Source organism: Crocodylus porosus, unplaced genomic scaffold (genome assembly GCF_001723895.1).
Source record: "Crocodylus porosus isolate Cpor-Errol unplaced genomic scaffold, CroPor_comp1, whole genome shotgun sequence".
Classification (NCBI taxonomy): domain Eukaryota; kingdom Metazoa; phylum Chordata; order Crocodylia; family Crocodylidae; genus Crocodylus; species Crocodylus porosus.
The window spans coordinates 11,592,002-11,606,400 of NW_017728927.1; the positions used below are offsets into that span (position 1 = coordinate 11,592,002).

Consider the following 14,399-nt stretch of genomic DNA (forward strand, 5'->3'; position numbering starts at 1 on the left):
TGATTCTGTCTTGATGAGGGTTGATGTATATTGCTCCTTAACATAGAGCGCAACCCCTCCCCCCTTTTTCCCCACCCTGTCCTTTCTGTGGTAGGTGTACCTACGCTAAAACATGCCCTCTGCCAGAGTACAAGAACTGAATGAATTATCAAAGCTGAAGTACCTTCACCTCCTTTCAAGAGGAGCTGCTCTAACCCCGGAGCCAGGCAGATCAGCAAGGAGGTGTGGGAAAGTTTGCACTGCCCCTGCCCAAAATGCCTCTGTTCACTGGATAAGCAGAAGACTTCTGACTCAAGAGACATTGTTCTCACACTTTTTACCAATATTAAATTAATTTACTACAAGGTTTAAAGAATGTGGCAGGAACATGTGTTGAGCCAATTTGCAATTACATAAGGCACTTAACTCCATTTATTCCAACATGTCTCAAATCCACAGGGAAAGCTTTCTATCAGGGTGAAGGAAAAAAGCAAGCCTGCAAAAGGATTCAGTGCTACAAAGACTACAAGCCTGTGGATTTACTGGGAGAAGGGATTTTCTGTGCGAAGAAGGCACTGCCCTAATTATTCTGAGACCGAAGTGAAAACGATCACACGGGACTATCTCCACAAGACCGGGCCAGTAAGACCAATGGTCCACCCATCAATGTGGGCTCTCACCTGGGTGTCTTGGCAGGATCTGAAGGCAATGTTTTCCACGTGGACAACCAAGGCCACTTTCAGGCTGAGAAGATCAAACCCCAATCCAACACAGTTCCTGGGGCCAGCCCCAAAGGGCAGGAAGGTGTAGGGGTCCACCGTGTGTCTGCTCTCTTTACTGAACCTGGATCCAAAGACAGAAATGAAGAAAGATGCTAATTCTTCGTATCTTCTCCTAAACTTTTGCTCCATCTCAGTCTCTGGCTTCATTTCTCCAGGTCTTACTTGACAGCAAAATCTGAACAGGGATTGTTTCTTAACTAGAATTGGAAAATTAAATTTTATTTCCTACATGTCTTTGCCCTTCTGCTGATGATTTGCATGGCATCGTGCCAATCACCCAATGGCTCTTGTTTTAATATCTAGCCATAAACCCCTCAGTGTTTCAGCTGCTGGGAGCTGGTCTCACTGTCATTTTCTTCAATACAGTTAATTAAATTCCATGCACAGTTTATGGATGTAGATCATAAAACTCCCTGCACGGTAATGCTGGGACGAGATGTCAGACGATGATAAACGCCTCATTTAAATGTTGTAATCACACTTTCCCCACTATTGTTGCTGTTTCCACTCGCAGGCTTCAGGATGAAGCCGGCAAGCGTGTTTCTTTCCCCTTCCTGGCCCTTAACTCTCAGGCCTGAACTCCTCGGGCTCTGGCCAGAGCTCGGATCATGATGCAGCATGTAGGCTTGGATCATGGTGACAGTCCCCTTTGGAAAGGTCGCTCCATTTGTCACAATGGTTTTCTTGCAGGCTCTCTCCAGCCACCCAGATGGGGGGAAGAGTTTGACTGATTCATTCACCACCATATCAAGATACTCCATCTGCATGACAGTCTTGTAGGTGGATATGGCCTTGGGAGAGTATGGCAGAGGGGAATGGATTTTCAGGTCCATAGGAAGCTCTCTCAGGGCTCACCTTGCTGCCTATAGGGACGGTGGCTACCTCAGACAGATCTGCATGCTGCAGTGGGGTTGTGACCCAGAGGCAGTAGTTTTGAGCCCAGCTTCCTTAAACGCTGCACTTTAACCTACCCAGGGTTGGAGCAGGTGCTTTGAGCGGAGCAATCCTGCTGGTACACAGATACCAAAAACCTCCCCCTTTCTTACCTTGTTGGGAAGAGCAGCATCGATCTCTTCCTGCAGTCGCTGCTGCACATCAGGGTGAGTTGCCAAGTTAGAGGAGAGAAATTTGAGGGTGGTCTCATAAACCAGCAAAAGCAAAGATGATGAAGGCCTGTACCAAAACTTCAGTGTCACTCAGGGCCGGAGACAGGCACACACCCACAGAGAAAGGGGGAAACCCGAAGAATGCAGTAGGTCACCAACAAGGCACAGTGGCCAAGCACCTTTGCAGGTCACTGCCCAGATCAAAGGAGAGTTCAGGCCTCAATTCAATGCAGTTTCCGTGTTGGCTGTGTCATTTCAACAGCAGAACATCCCCCAGAATCCAACACGTAGTGATGGCAAGGAGGGGGTCTGACACTGGTGTGAATCTGGAGTGACACCATTCAAATCAACCAAGTCACCCCGCTGTACACGGGAACAGAACCAGGCCCAGTGCGAGGCTCTGCTGTAGTACAGCAGTCTCAAGGATGTGTTAACTGCAGGCCTAAGAAACTACCCTGCTGCTCTGCGGTGGAGCGTAAAGCATGAGAACATAATAGAGATACCTACAGGTGGGCAGATGCCTGAGACATCCTTTATGCTGCAAAGCAAGCTGTAAGCTTCCAGGTGTCATGAGTGGCATGACATGGCTTGTAAAGTGCTATGCACGTGGCCAGCTGTCCTGCGTAATAATAAATGAGATAACACTTATACGGCCATTGTGCCAAAGAAGCCATCAGAGGGTAACCCCACAGTACCAGACACCGTATTGACACATAGGAAGACACCATCCCTGTCCAAAACATTTCAGTTTAAGACAGGAAATAACAGGTAGGGAAGAGAGGCAAAATAAAATATATAGAGGATATGCCCAGGTGGGTTTGCACAGCTTGTTTTCTACAGTCTGACAATACAACGAAGCAGCACATATGAACCTTTCCTGAGGGTCCTTTGCCTCTCTCACATGCCTGGCTAGGGGCCTGAGTCCTTTGCCTGAACCCAGTTCCACAAGACCCAGAATTAGCTGGAGGAGGTTTCTGCTCACCCTGACACTAATCCATCCCCTTTCCCAGACCTTGCAAAGGGCATTGCAGCTAGCTGCTGGGAGGAGAAGGGACCTACAGTCTTATATGGATATGAATGCTTCTCCTCTTTAGGTCTGGAGGTGTCATCTGGGCTCTGAGAGTCAATCATGAGCGGCAAGAAATCTACTCAGCCCAGGAGACAGAAAGATAGAGGCAGAGGCATGAAAGCTGATCAAACAGGTTCAGCACCAATATGCACCGCATTCCTGGCTTACAAAGAGGACACAAATCCATTGGCCCTTAACCAGAGTCTCTCACTAGATTCTCTGAATATTAATGACTGTTACTTCTACATATACAAGCATTACACTGAGAGTAGAGGCAGCAATTTATAAGACTTGTTCTACCTTATTTCCTTTGGAAAGATATAACAACTCCAACAACATGCAATTCCTGTATGTTCATAGATTTCATGAACATTAGGGGCTGGAAGGGACCTCCTGAGATCATTGAATCCAGCCCGGAAGTCTGCTGGGGTCAAATTTTGTTTCTATAGTTTCCTGTAAAAAGAGTTTAAACAAAGAGTATGTCACATCCTCAAGAAAAGTGTTTGGTTTCCTTCTGTGCAGATCAAAGCGCCCACAGAAAGGGGAAGGCACGTGAGCTGGACTGACCATGTTTCTGTTCTTTCGCCGTTGCTCTTTTATATTCTTGAATCATCAAGGAAGAATTCCACGAAAGGGAGGGCATCAGGGTCACGCTTACTTTATTCAGAATAGGGGCAAGGAAGGGGGACACTACTGAAAAGGAGAGCAACAAAATAGTTGTTTGAGCCACAAGCAGGCTGCAGCTCAGCAAAGAGGTTTTCAGAGACTGAGGGAACAGCAAAAGGGGGTGCACGGTCAACTAATGACCCCGCTGTTACGCACCCGGTTTGACTCCCTAAGAGTAGAATAGCGTAGAGGGAAGAGAACTTCACCTGAGACTCTCCTGACTTCTTTAACTCTCCATGTTCAACTATAATCACCACATTTGCATTCATGTAGAAGAGATGAGTGTCTTCCACCTCATCTCTGCATCCAAGGGGCACTGCACGGATAGGCACCACAGCACTACACTGGCCATAAGGGGTCCTTGCCAGGGCTTTTCTGTTCGTACCTTTAGGAACCTGCTTTAGGACCTAGTCCTGTGAGATGCTGAACGCCTCCTGAAAGGGGAAAGGGACCCATCATTAATAGGAAAGGAGGGTACAAGAACACCCTGTAGATCAGCCCCTAATGCACCATGCTAGGGGGCTGAGCACCTAGGCGTATGGGAGCCTCGTATCTACCAACACAAGCAACAGGCTAAAGAATTTGTACTAGAGGAACCTCTCGATTCGGGCTATAAAAGGATCCTTTGGGATGGCCTCAATTTTCTCCCTTTCCAAAAAAAAATCCCCCCAACAGCTTGTCAGGGAACAAAACCAGAGTCATCCTAGTCAAATTTTGGCCTGGTCTGAGCAGGGGAGAGAGAAGTGAACACCTTACAGACAACAAGTAGTATCTGTGTGGGGGCCTGGCTCATGTTGTGGGAGCCTCTGAATAGCCACAAGCATGTAAAACAGACGGGAGCACATGGCTACGCCCACATCATGGTTTTGCCGAGTGGAACTGCAAACTCTGCAAATTGGCGGTGTGTCCAGGCCTGCCAAAACTACCCCAAACAATTGGCTTACACACCTCCGAGACTCGTCCCCCACCCACATAATGGGCACAGTCCTCCTGCCCCGGGGACTCTCTTCTTCATGTCCAGGGACTCCTCATTAGCCACTTTCTTCTGCACCATTTTCATTAATGTCTCTGCATAGCAATTAATGACGGGTAATATCTGAAATGCAAAATGAAGCAGAAGGCACTGCAGACTCCTTCCCGTCCATTAAGCAGGGGCACACACTGCCAGGCAGTTTGGCATTGCTGTCTGCTAATTATCAGCTAATAGCCATCAACTGTCTGCCTTGAGGAGTGGGGAGGGGCATCAGTGCAGGGCTTCAGATCAGCCCAGTGTCCTATCGCTCTTTCTGAAGACGGGTCGGCAAGAAGACGACTCAGATCAACAACAGGCTCCAGGGAAATGGGCTTCTAGGCCCCAACGTGTAAACCCATCGCTCAACCGACTGCCCGCCGCGCGTGCCCCGCCGAGAAGGAGAACGGAGATCTCCATCACCCAGTGTGGCAAGCCATCACATGGCAGGAGAGTAGGCATGGATGGGAGCCTCGACAGACACACTCCTGGCAAACAGGCCTGTTCTAACCCGCCAAGCCCCACTGTCTTTTAAGGCTGGAACCGCTCGCTTTACCCACTTTCGCTTCCTGCTGGTGAATGTCAGAAAGACCGCAGTGCAAATCCTCTTCCCTTGCTCATCTCTAGCTCTCGTAATGGGACAGCCCAGGACACCATTGAGACCAAAGTCCTAAATAGAAGAATACAGTAAAGGCACCTGGTTAAACAGGGCACTCCCTTGGGACTTCAACCAATCTGGTGACCCTGAAAATGGATCGCGGACACTGGTCTTTCAGCCGCTATAAATGTAGAAGCAGAGGCTGAGGATGGTTGAGGAACGCGCAAGTCTACAGTACTCTCAAACTGGGGTTGCCATACAGCAGCTTCCCTTATAGAGGGGTAAACTGAGGCACAGGGAACTCAGAGATCACAGAGTGCATCTGCCAATGGTATGTTCAGAGGCTGCACTAGGAGAAACTTTGCCTTTCTTGTACATGGGCACTCTCAGATCTCATGGGACAGCCCAGACACCTACCCTGCGATTGGTAAAGAGGGCATGAGAGTCTTTCACCAGGATGGCTTTGATGATTGCTGTGTCCATAATAGCCATCATGGGCTGCCTGCCAGCAAAAGTCCTGGGCAAAAGACAAACTCGCAATTAGTCCTTTGCTTGCTGTTATGCAGAGCAGGTGTGCCTTGATTTGGTTATCAATAAATATGCGTGCGTACCTGATACCGTATACACGCCCAGACTTAAACAGCATCACACCCCTCTTGCAAAAGTGGTGTCAGAGATCAGAAGCTGACACTGTTTTTATTATATGTTGAACAGGAGCTATGGGGTGGAGGGATGGCGCTGACATCTGGGCATATCCAGCAAATGCCTGCATTGTTGAGAACTGAGTTTCCCAAGCAGGGAGCATTTTAGCAGGAGGCATACTGATTATCATTGCATTGATTCACCGTGTTTGTGCTGTCCAAGCACTCTTTGTTTCTGTCATTGCTACCTGGTGATAATACAGCTAGTCAGATTAGCCTAAATGTGGGATAAATGGATTTCTCTGCACGGTGCCTCGGACAGACAGAGAGAGGGGAAAAATGACCTCTGAATCAGTGTTTCAATTGAGGTTGGCTGAAGAACATTAAAAACTAAGGGCTGAGCTGAAGGGCAGGGGAGGCTGGCACCGGGGGTGGGGGCTTCAGGCTTCACAAGTCTCTCTTAAAAACATTTTGGGTTTCATTAGTTATCTCAGAACAGCAGAGACTGCCCATGCCTGAAGAAGGGTGCTTGTGCTTGTGTCTGAAAGCTTGCAAAGAACATTCCCCCCCACCCCCCAACTGCTCTGTTGGTCTAATAAAAGCTATCACATCTACCCAAAGAAGCTTGCCTGCCTGGGTTTCATTAAACTTTCCAGCCTTATGTGCAACAATCCCCCTGCCGTCTGAGGCTCCCAGGGGCAATGTGAGAGGAGACCCTGCGTTCCTACCAGCACAAAGCCGGCATTGTGCCTGAAGCAGAGAGCCAGGTTGGAAGGTAGCTTCTGCCCTGAGGGGATGAGGGAAGAGATAAAAGTCTATCCAGCTAATGCTGGATCTTCCAGCCTACCTGGAGCTCACCCTGAGCCTGGCTTCTTTGCAACCCAGCAATCAGGATTGCTATCGGGGGGCTATTAGGCTGTCGAAGGAGTAACGCCTCCCCTGACAGGGAGAGCTCACCTGGAGCGGAGACAATATGTCTGGGCCACACTGATCTGATATGCAATTTCCTCCAGGTGTAAGGGTTGGGGAAGCCCTTTGTGAGAAACCCGGTGCTGAGGCAGAAGGCAGAGTACCCAGGTAGGGCAGTTTCTACCTCCTTCATTCAGTGCTCTCAGGGTAGCTCTCGGGGCTGCCCGGACTTGTGCTCCTGTTGCCACAGTTTCCTGGGGCATGGCAGAGCTGCAAAATTCAAAAGAAGCTGGACTGCTGTCCTTCCGCTCTTCCCCTGTCCTGGAAAAAGCCCCCTGCAATTGCAGGGAAGCTGGGAGCAATGCCAGGATGGGGCCTTGGCTGGAGACAGAGAAGCTATGCTCAGTAACCATCCCTTGGAAAGGGCATCGATGCATCTGTTTGGGGGTTCCCTGCACGCACCCCAAACTGGGAGTTTTATTCAGTGCGAAACTCACCCCTATATTTTGCCGTACTTCTCAAAGCACTTCTAGTCAAACTCCCTGCAAGAGCTCCTCTTGTCCATGCACAGGGCATGCGGGAGGATCTTCACAGGGGAGGGAAGAAGAGCAGGGTAGACATGGGTCAGAGGGGGAGCTGGGAGGCAGAGATGATTTGGGAGCGTTCAGAACTGCTCAGCCCCAATTCCAATCCCTCTGCATCCATGAAAAGGAGAGAGGAGAGACAGAGGGAAGCGGGGCTGGAGCCAGAATCCCTGCAGCAGAGAGCCAGACATCCATGGCAATTTTGCAGCCAGCTAGGAGTTGCCACAGAGCCCAGATGTGTGTTTCCTCCAGCTGGGACTTCCCCCTGTTGAAGCACTTTCAGGTGTATTCACTTGGAAACATTTCAAAAGTTATTTTTGTTTGCACCCACACACTCTCCCTCCCAGGATGCCAGGTTACTGAAAAGCTATTATCATCCAAACCAACTCACAGCACAAAGAATTAGCAGAACATACATTTTTTGTCACTTGCTTTCTGGTATTCAAGATGCATCCCGATGAACGGCAGGTGTTGGCTAGGGAATGCACAGCTTCTTAAAGAGCCGGTATGGCCAGATCCTGTAGCTGCCAGGTAACCAGAGGGCCAGTTAATGAATTGCAGGGCTTTCATGCACATACTGCCCCACTCTTATGGCTATAGTACAACATAAGATACTTAATGGTCATGTATTATAGCCTCTGTTTGGCCAGAGTCTGGCTAAGAAAAGAGGCAAAGGAAATGAACAGGCAAGAAAACATCATAAGGGAGAAGCATTGAAAAGGCAAGAGAAAGAGAGGTTAAGAGACATCAGCTCAGGGTTTCTTAAAGTCAAGTAGTGGTTTTATACCAACTAAATCTATGTTTAGGGCAGATAGAGTTTGTGTAGGTGATTAAAAATAGGCATTTCAGCTTGGCAATAGGCAAGGTACTCTCAATAGCTCAATTAGACAGAGGTCATATTCATATTACTGGTAAAATAACCTACTAAATACATGTCTAGAGTTTTCAGCAATTGGAACCAGTAAACTGAGCTAAGCCAGGAAAGCTGGTATAACAAATATAAAAATCTGAGAATACTGAGTATAAGAATCACCTCAAAATCTTCACTTTTCAGACTTGGACTACAGTCCTTGCTGAATAGCCCATCCAGTGCTCACTGGGCACGTCTACATGTTCATTAATGCACTGTAGGTACTGCGCATTAAGTTGAGTACTTGGATAATCAATGTGCTGTAACTCACACTGCTGCGTGGTAACACCAGCACACAGGTTTTTCGGGATACTAACTGCGCAGTAGCACCTTAACACAGGTGTTGCCCGGCACGCTACTGAGCAGTGCTACTAGGCTACTGCACAGTTAGCCTCTCATGCAGACGCACCCTTTGAAACTTAATTTTTACACCCAGGTAAAATTGCTACTCATACTTACTTAAACTTATGCTCTTTGTCGAGAAGGGTCCGGGCAGCTGGCTGAGCCAAGCTCACGGTCTCCTCGGTCATGATGGGTTGGCTGGGTGGGGGCAAATTGGATGCGAACAGGTTGGGATTAGCGGCGGTTGAGTTGGAGTGGCACAAAAGCTTGATGGTTGTAAACAAGCAGATTTATTGACTTACGCTTTGGTGGCGCAGGTACAGATGCTTCTTCTTGTTACAGCTATACAACAAACAAGGAGGTCTGTCCACTCATGAGGTTCGGCAAACAAGTCCTTGCTTCCTACCCCTGGGACTTGCCCAGGGATAGATGCGGCAGCCTGATACCTAGCCCCCGAGTTGGGAGACAGCTCATGAAAAGGGATAACGAACAAACAAAACTGTAACTGAACACGGAGAGAGTTGGTGGTCCAGTGGGTAGCCGAAGTCGGTAGCCGGTCGAGAGATAGCGGGAGTCCGATGAGGTGGTCCGAAGTCGTAACCAGGTCGAGCGGGCCGAAGGTCGAATGCCAGTGGGTTGAAATGGAGAAACGGTATCGATGCGAAGCGAGAGGCAGGTGAGGAGGAGACCGGTAGGCCTAAGGGCCCAGCTAAGAGACAGCACTGTGACGAGCAGTCACTATCTCTAGCCACGTGGGTTGTCTCTGAGACAGTCTCTGGCAAGCCAGTCTCTGCCACAGAGTTCCCGGGTCTCCCCCAGGGAGGGGCTCAACAACTGTTAAAGCAGTCCTGTGGCCAATCAGGCTGCTTGACTGAGGGAATTTTCCAGAAGGGCGACCTCATTCCAGTTAGTCTCTGAGCATGCCCAGCTGCAAGCTCTGTGAGGCAACTGAGTCTGCACCAGAGAAAAACTAGGTCAGGCCTGAGTGACAGGCCGACAGGTCATGAACAGGGCACCGGCAAGGCCCGTGGCCATGGCGCCTGCCTGGTAGCTTCTGTCTTGGCAGCACACACAGAGCAAATTTCTCTGACACGCTTGAGTACATAGTTTTGGTGGAGCTCTGCAGACCTCTGTATGCTCAGATCTCTTTCCGGGCCCCTGCTCCAGGCACCCAAGCTGAGCACGCTGGCCTGGGTAATGGCGGGAGCTGCCCTCCAGCCTGAGACTGCTCATTGCTTAGGCTATGTCTCAATAAAAGGGTTGGCTGGCAGCGTGGACACTAGTACGCTGAGCCCAGTGAAGCGTGCCCAGCAGGGACACCATTTACCCAGCAAGTTGCACTCCTGCCAGTGCAGCTCACGCCAGCTCCCCATAGCAACACAAACAGCAGCGGCAGCAGTGCTGTTGGGCTGGATAACTGTACTGAAAATGGGCTTCGGCTGGCGCAACTCCACTGGATAACACCCGCCTCCCTGAGACAGCAAAGGCATCTAGGGAGACAGCCCTAGTCCAACGTAGTACCCCGGCTCCCTCTCCAAGTGGAAAGCACGCTAGCCGGAGTGCTTTTCCCTTGCACAGAGTGCCCCACTCTGAGAGTGGGTTTCAGTCCTATTTGGCCCGTTTGGGGGCTGGGGGTAAAGCTCAGATCTTAGCTTCATTCTCTGACTCAGGTAAGAGACACCGGCTCCTACTTAGAGTAGGGAGAGCATCAGGAATGGTAGGAGCGGCATTCATGTTTCTAAGGATAAATTTGGAAGGAAATCCCTCTCGTCTTCCTGCCAGCTCTGAAGGAGCCAATTTCCCAGCACGAAGCGCACCTGTCTTTAAAAGCTTTTCAGGCCAAAGAGTTTTACTGAAAATGGTGTTGTGGGTCATGCGGCTCAGTAGGAGGAGCCGTGTGCTTTCCTTGCACAGGGCTGGTAGGGAGTTTTTCGGGCCAAGAACGTACTGTATGTGACCCCGATCTCTACTTTCTTTCCCCATATAAAAGAAAGAAAAAAAGATCTGGATTTCCATTGTTCACATAAGATCCTTTTGCTTATAAGTACTGAAAATAGCGTACCCTGAGAGCTTTCCTCTTCATGCTAGGCTCCTCCAGGCCCCACAGCAATTATATATGGCTTAATTCAGTGAGGAGATTTGAGTTCCCAGTTACAGAGAAGAAAGCAAATTAGCCAGTGCTCAATTTTGAGGAACAAGCCATTTGAGAGTGTATAACACTGCCAGCGGAGTAGTAAATATCTCTGTCCAGGCTGGCTGCACTCCATCTCCCCCCACAAACCCTTTGATTTTCCAATAACCTCTGCTAATAGTCCCCATGATTTTTCCGACGTGGCAGTGGGAAGCCAGTTCATATTTTAGCTTTCCTTCTCCTCTTCTCCGATGTGCAGGACAGCAATTGACAGCAAAGCCAAGTTTCCCTAGGAAAGAAAGTACATTGGCACAGGCACGAGGTAGGAAGTGATGGGCACCAGGTATAATATGAGTTTGTTTAGTATAAGACCTTCTTGGTCTGAATGGAGGAACGCTTCCCTTCGTGCACAATGAACTTCTGTTGGACTAGCTCCATTGATCCAGGCTAACAGTCCACAGGCAAGTAGGCGACCTGTCAGAAGACAGAAGGAAACCAGGAGCATGACTTCTCTTGAGTCATCAGTCCTATCGACATGGCTAATATCAATCAGCCACGATCCAGAACAACAACTGGGCCCTTGTAAGTGAAGGCCAAATTCCTTTTTCTGCAGCAAGGCATCCAGTAACCTGAACATAAGGAGCAGTACAAGGAAACCATCGTCAGAAAGAGAAAAGTCACAAGACTGGTGATTAAGTGTGGTAATATATAGGGTGATTGCATTCAGGTCTTAAAATGTGTGGACTAAAAAGCACAGCTGCTGTGGCACATGTAGTAGCTCACAGCACTCAGCAAAGGGTTTCTAGTTAGCTGCCAGGGATTGGCCAGGTTTTGGCTAGGATCCACAAACCAGCATATCAAGGGCCACGTGGTAGAGAGGGTGTTCTGCTTGATCTGGCATGGCATCTTGCCCTGACTTACCCTCCAGTGCAAGCCTAGTGCGATTAGGATGGTGCCATGGGATGTAAACTAGAAAGAGGTAGAAGAGGGTCTCTTGTAATTTGTAGGGGACTGACCTACATAACTAGGCTGGGGTTAGGGTTAGGGTTAATTCCACGGAAGGCCGTGCTGTGATTACTTGCCAGCTCATTTCTGGAGGGGAGAAGGGAAGCCTAGGGCTGCCCATACTACCGAGTGAGACCAGGAGCAGGGAGGGCGTGTTTGATAATGCACCGTGTGATGTTTGTATTGTGATAGTGCTGAGCGTGAACTAAGTTAGCACTGCTTCCTTGCACACAAGGAAGCAAAGTCCATGCTCCTATCTTCTGCCGCAAAGGCAAAAGCCACAGAGGCCTGCTGCCATGAACCACAACAACAGGAAGCTTTCTGATGCTTTGGTACTGATTAACCAATGCCCTGGTTTGACTTTCCACTGGTGCATGTGTAATAAAACACCTGTGATGCAACACGATGGCAACAAACAGCAAATCTGTTTTTCTTTTTAAACAGCAGGGCAGGGAGTCAGCAGTTTCACAAGAGGTAGCGTGCCTATTCCAGGAGTGCTCTGTTCTGTAAAGCTCTTTCCTTTGCCAGGAACAAATAGAAACCTGGCTTCCGACGCTCAGGACTCTTCACAAACCACAGCCTCCTTTCCACTCCGGGCTCTGCTGACCTGCCATTAACACTCCTTCCAATTTCATCCCTGCCTCACAAAGCTGGGGCATTATCTGCTATTTCAGATAATAAGCTATTTTACCAGATATGCCTCTGAGAAAGCCATTCACCCCGGGCGATGAGTCTTGCACCGAGCTGGTTACAAGCTTCTCTGTTTGGAGGAGCAGCACGCGGTGTCAGATATGAAAGAGGGAAGGCGACTTGCTCACGAAGTGGTGTCTTGAGGGTTAATTGTCTCACACTATGAACAAAAGGAGTCCCCTTTCCCGATGCCACGAGCCACTGCAGAAGTAGTCGCTCAGTTTTTCCAACAGCACGATCACCATGACATTTTACAGACGCTGCCAGACCCTTCTCCATCTGACGAGAAAGCAAACCCAGGGAGTCGAGTCCTGCTCATAAAGAGGTGCGAGTGAGGCTTGACTAGCGGCATTGCACTATTCCAGCAGCTCGGGGAGCGAGCATGGCTCAGGTCAAGACCCCAGCTTCCATGCCCACGGCAGACCAACACACCCCAGGTCCAGACAGCGCTCAAGGCAAAGGCCCACCAGGACTCCTACCCTTCCCGCCAGTAAGTAGCACCTCCGATGTCTGCATGCAGGCCTTGTAGCTCCTCCAGCAGCAAAAAGTGATTCTCCTAGCAGGCATTGGGTTCAACAGATAACCAGATCACTATAGCTAATTTGCAGGCTGGACAGCACTCCCTCCCAACTGTGTGTCGGATGGTTTTGGCTGGCCTTCCTCGCTCTGTCCCATGGATGCCCCTTACATACTGCCGGTGCTTGGCATTCATCTTTGCCAGGGCACACTATGTCCTGCTGAGACACGGTGGGAGGGCTGCCCAAATGTTCCCACAATCTGTTGATTCAAAAATGGATCGGAAACCAGGTGTGTCTCTATAGGTCCACGGGCATGAGTTCAAGCCCCACTCCAGATTCATGCCAAAGGCTGCTCCTAGCCAACCCAGCTATAAGTGGGGCTCCTCGTGATTCAAGACAAGGAGTCAAAGGTGTCTGCATATGTGCATTGCTCTCTTGCTTGCTGTTGGCTACAGAAACTGGTGTGCCTTATATCCAAGCATGATGGGCCACTAGGCGTGGGAAGACCCTCGACGGTGACCACTGAGTTGTGGTTGTAACTGTGTTGTAGGCAGACCCAAGACCCAATGAACAGCAGACAGCTAGTGAGCTCTTACTACTTGACTGATACTTGCATTTCAAAACTCCTGAAAAATTGGGAGGTACACAGTAGAGAAAAGCAAAACCCTCCCATTCTCCAAGGAGGGGAGAAGTCAGCTATTCAACTTTGAGAGAGGCTCACCAGGGGAGTGGCCATATGACTCTTACAAAGTACCAGAAACCAAGACTGGACACAGTGCTTGTGGGGAACATGCCTGCCTGCCTGGGAAGTGTCGGCTAAAATGTGACCAGCGGAAGGAATTGCCCTGTGCTCCTCATCCCATTTCTTGAGAAATGGAAGGCATCAGTGATGTGGACACAAGTGTCCCACTTCCTGTCACCCTTTGAGAAAATCCTGCAGGGGCAAGGAACCACCTCCTCCGGCTGAAAGCACACCTTCCGACGTGGTAAAGCATCGACATTGAATCTGTGGATTGACCCATCTTTAATTAAGTCCTTGCAGTGTTCTTTGCCTTCCAGGTACTGAAACACAGGCAGTTAACTTTATGAGCTTCATTTGCTTTTGACCTCACCCTCTTGTAGGCCCTGGTTAGAAAAAAAAACACGAAATGCATAACTTCCTCCAAAGGGTTCCCTTAGGATCCAGGTTGCCAGGTGGGCAGGTTGGCATTCACTTCTGCCCTCTTCTATATTGGTCCCAGGACCAAACCCCTTGCATGCCCAGCTATTCTGGAGACTTTTGTAAAGCGATGCCATATGCTGTTCTGCCTAAGCAACAAAACATTTCTATTAATTCCCTAACCCCTCCACTCCTGACATGCCAACAGCTTAAAACAATTGCTACCTCACTACTCTGTTATTTCCTATTGAGGACAGAGAATTATAGGTTGCAGAAAAACCCGAACTACATTGTAAGTGCA

At 49.3% G+C, this 14,399-nt stretch overlaps 1 pseudogene; it reads right to left on the reverse strand.

The window, feature by feature from the left end:
• Window positions 1–1,322: 1,322 nt before the first annotated feature.
• Window positions 1,323–7,324, reverse strand: LOC109314816 (annotated as a pseudogene).
• Between the last annotated feature and the right edge of the window lie 7,075 nt (window positions 7,325–14,399).